Source organism: Amaranthus tricolor, chromosome 4 (assembly GCF_026212465.1).
Source record: "Amaranthus tricolor cultivar Red isolate AtriRed21 chromosome 4, ASM2621246v1, whole genome shotgun sequence".
In the NCBI taxonomy this organism is placed as follows: domain Eukaryota; kingdom Viridiplantae; phylum Streptophyta; class Magnoliopsida; order Caryophyllales; family Amaranthaceae; genus Amaranthus; species Amaranthus tricolor.
The window spans coordinates 1435019-1440000 of record NC_080050.1 but is presented as its reverse complement, the minus strand read 5'-3'; positions in this window follow the sequence as shown (position 1 = coordinate 1440000).

Below are 4982 nucleotides of genomic sequence, written 5' to 3'. Positions count from 1 at the left end.
TTAAGAGACCATCTAAACTATGTGAACAGATTGAGAATGAAGGAAATGAGGGCGAGGATGCTTAAACTGTGATCAGGCAATTGATTATGTTGGCACAGAAAGATAATGGTTTCTTTTGGAATATGAAACTTGATGATGATGATGTAAAGCTTGTGGCACTCTTTTGGTGTGATTCTTTAATGAAGGAAGATTTTAGAATTTATGGGGATGTTGTCATTTTTGATACAACTTATTGTACAAACAAATACAACTTGATATGTGCACCACTAGTTGGAATAAATAACCATTGGAACACTACAATGTTTGGATGTGCATCCCTAGCAGATGAGAAAGTTGAATCATTTGTTTGAGTCCTTGAGCAATTTAAAGAAGCAATGGAAGGAAAAAATCTTGTATCAATTTTCACAGACCAAGACGCAGCAATTGCAAGAGCAGTAGAAGAGGTATGTTTACATATAATTATTGTCTTATAATATTCAATTTAAATGTTATCAATTTCAGTTTTCCTTTTAACACTTACAGTTCAATATCTGTTGTAGGTCTATCATTTTTAAAGGCATACGCTATGCTTATGGCACATATTGAAAATTGCAGTTTCACAGTATGGAGCATTGTAGTCAAATGCAAACTTCAAAGATGCTTTTAACAAATGCTTAATGGGGTGTAGCAATCCAAGTGAATTCCAGGAATGTTCGGAAAACATGGTTGATAAATTCAAACTAAAAAGGAATCAAGCTTACTACAAATGATTTGACAGACTGTACAACCTAAGAGACAAATGGTGCACTGCATTAAGCAAAGAATTCTTTTCAGCTGGGATATTATCTTCGCAACGAAGTGAATCCACAAACAATGCAATTGGATTTGAAGCAACGAAAAGCACAAGTCTATAGCAATTCTTCAAAATATTTCAAAAAACTATTGAAAGATGGAGAGAAAGGGAGATAGCATTAGAGTTTTACTGCACAACAACAACCCCAACGTCTGCATTTAGACTTACTGGTTTATTATGACATGCGTCATAGGTGTACATAGCAACATTATTCAGAGACTTTGAACAGAAGTTCAATATGGCTATCTCATCTTCAATTAAATAGGTTGTCGTCATGGGAGATAAAAAGATGTATAGGTATGTTTTTATAAAAGTACTATTGTTAACTTATTCAATTCATTTATTATAATATTCAATTTTGTTATTACTTTAATAAATATCTGTCAATACTTATACTTTATTGCTTAAATGTATCAGTTTCAGTATTAACAACTTCAACTTTAATCTTAAATGGATTTTAAATTGTGATAACAGAGTCTGGTTTGATGGATGTACTGATATCAACGTGCATGAAGTTTAATACACCAAATACAATGATACTATACATGTTGATTGTACTTGTAAGAACTTTGAATCCAATGGATGGTTATGTTGTCATTGTTTACAGGTACTGCACTTGCATTTTGTGCAAAAAATACCAACCATATACATTATTCCAAGATGGACAAAGAATGCAAAAAAGGATATTTGGGATACACTTTATAGTAATCAATGTCCACCTACAGGCTTGGAACCCCCTGGAATATCTACACTTATGTGGAGACAAAGCATGGGGCGTAAGTTTTACATTCTTGTGTTAAAGTCACAAAGCAATGAAGAAGCAAGAAAGGTGATAGAAGCACTGTACATAATGGCAAGTGATGAAGTAGGTAAAATCATTGAGAGGGCTCGTAATGAAATTGAAGCTGCAATAGAAATAGAAGAAGCAACAACAGCATTACAAGTAACAACACAGGTAAGAGATCCAGAAAGAACAGTCACAAAGGGAAGAAAGAAGAGATTGAAAGGACATTTTGAGACATCACAGAAGAAAGGATCTAAGTCTTCAACTCAAAAAGACCCAGCAACAAAAACAAGAAACAAACATATAATTTTATACATTTTATGCTTCGTGAAACATATGCAATTTGTATATCGTATTCTTTGAACTAATACTTACAAAAAATCATTCATTAATAAGTTCCTGTTTTACATTTAAACACATTAATTTTTCTCTAAGGTGTATCAATTTTCATAGCAAGAATATCATAACAAAAACCTAATCAATTTATCATTTACAAACATAAATTATTGCTTAATGTATGTCAATTTGTAATAAATATGGCCATAACACCATAAATCTATTTCTCTTTAAAACACATTAATTTTTAACTAAAGCATGTCAAATACGGATAGCAAAAATTGATATTTTAAATATTTTAATTATACTTCTAAATTATTCAATTTTACATTGATGTTGAGCAATGTCTCCATTTAATGCGAAGATCTATTTTTATATAGATAATTGAATATTATAAGCAAACAATTGATTTACATTACAAAACTGTTTACCGTTTAACAACATCAATATTTACCTAAAAACCATCAATTTCAAATAACCTTTATATTAACAGTAAATATATAAAATTCAATCACTTGCATAATAATAACCACATCAAAAATTAGACATAAAATATCAAACTTAGTAGGTTATATATCAGCTGGAATGCCCCATAATGAGATATAATTGTTTAAAATAAGTCACGAAATGATGTTAACTTATTTACAAACACAAAAGCGGCATCAAACTATAGAATAAGACAAATTCAAATCAGCTAGTTTGAAAGCAAAATAAATTGTTTGTAGAGCCAACTACTACACCAAATTAAAACCACAAACCCATAAAAATCATTCATTGTTTCTTTTTTGTTATCTTCTTCACAGGAACCAATTTGTTCCTGCTCGTCTTCTTTATTTTGTCTTCCTCGTTTAGCATCTTCTTAAGCTCATGCAAACGCTTGATATCTTCCTTCTCCTTCTTTTGTTTCTCAGCTGCTTTCAACTCCCTTTTAGTTATAATGAGTGGAAATTTGGAATCTTTTTCTTTGTTGAAAGCATCGAGTTTCTTCAGTATTTCTTCCCTATTCTTGTTTACATCAGGTAAGACTAATCTGCTACAAATCAATCCCCTATACTTTAGCCTATCCTCAGATGAATGAAGAAGGCCAAAGTTGTTATCACTCATAAATTGCTCCATAAAAAACACAATGTAAACACCACAGTCATTAGATTCATTTACAGTCCAAGGAAGTTTAACTATGCTAAGATTGTAATTCAATACTTCATCAGCGCATGAATGCTCAAATGCATCGAGAAAATCGGAAAAACATCCCACAACAAACTTATGCAGAATTGCAGCATCTTTGTAATCCTTCCTCCTCTTTATACTGTCCAAATAGTGAACAATTTTGCGATGAGTATCAACAACAACCAGCACGTGGTGTTGTTGTTCAACAAAAGTGTAACAAGAGAGGCAATCTCGATACATAATTAACATTTAATAATAATGTTTAATACAAAAAAATATTGCGGAAGTCTCAAAATGCCGAATTGTTAAAAACTTTAAATCATAAAACTAAAACTGTTTAAAACAGAAGTAAAATATTACCTCTGACAAGAAATATTGTTTGCTCAAAAAGAAAAAAAAATACATCATCATCAAGTGATCAATAAAGATACAAAAAGCAGCTAAGTTCTCGATAAATAGTAATTGTTGCGGCCTGGATCGGAACCTGAACTAAATCCTGCAAAATGCTGCCATCCATGATACGGATGACAGCCGATTGAATCGGTCAGCGCTTAACGCCGAGCATAACTTCCTATCCAGCTCAAAATACGGAAATTATACGCTACATTTACAAAATAATAATTTAAGTACGAACTTATACTTAATTGACACCACCGTATATCTTTACTATGTTCTTTTTCTGTTACATACTTTTAAGTCATGAAGATACCATTCTCGATCTTGACAGAAGTACGTTACTGTCACTTATACAATTCGGTAATCTTAACACTTGAGTAAGTTCATTTGGTTAATACTCATAACCGTACCATGCATCATAGCATCAACACTAATCAAGTTTATCAGTGATCAACAAGCACATCAATATGACACCTGATATATGTAAGGGTCTGGTTAGGTGAGAACCGTAGTCCTAAACCCTAACTGTGGTGGGAGTCGTCACCCCTCCAATACGATATTTATGCTCGAGCTCTACAGGATAGGTAGCGAACCCCCTGTCTTACACCGCATTTTACGTGCCGGCCAACACGGACGCCGGGATTTTACATGCCGGTCCATGGTTCGACATTACCTTACTATCAGGGTCATTCAATCAATACACTTCACACAAGTATATCACATTTTAACTACTCCAAGTTGACTTTGAATTTGAATTTGACCAACCTAAGTGGTAACTTCATTTATTTAATATAATTCTTAATCGTAACGTTTAAATCACCTTTACGTCTTTATATGTTCATTACTTAATTTTTACACATTAAATTTTATTTATAACTTTATTTTAATAGGTCACTAAATTCACACTAATAACTTAATATTTTATTAATAGTCTCCAAATTAGTATTTTCCACAAGTAGCTACAAAAATCTATTTCTCTTGAAATAAGTCCCCAAAATCAAAATTTCCAACTTTAAAATAAATAAAACTTTATTCTCCTCACAAAATTAAACATTCTAATTAAAATTCAAGTTAAACTGCAACCTTTGGATAAGTTTTCAAAATTCAACAAGTTTACCAAAAATAATTATTTCAAGTTTGGAAAAACAAGTAAACTTATTAGATTCGCAAAAATCAACATTCTAGTTATAAAAGAAATAAAACTTATAGTTTCACAAAAATTAATATTTCACACATAGTTTAAGAACAAGTTTACTAAAAATACTTTTACGTCTTTTTATATAAATTTTGGTCAAATAGTTAGCAGATAAATATTATTTTGTACTAAATAATTAAATGTCACAAAAGTTATTATTATTATTTTTTTTAATTATGAAATCTCATATATTCAAGAAAAACACTTCAATATTTAATAACTTATAAAGCTTTCTCAAAAATAACTTTTAAGATTTTATTTTAATATTATCA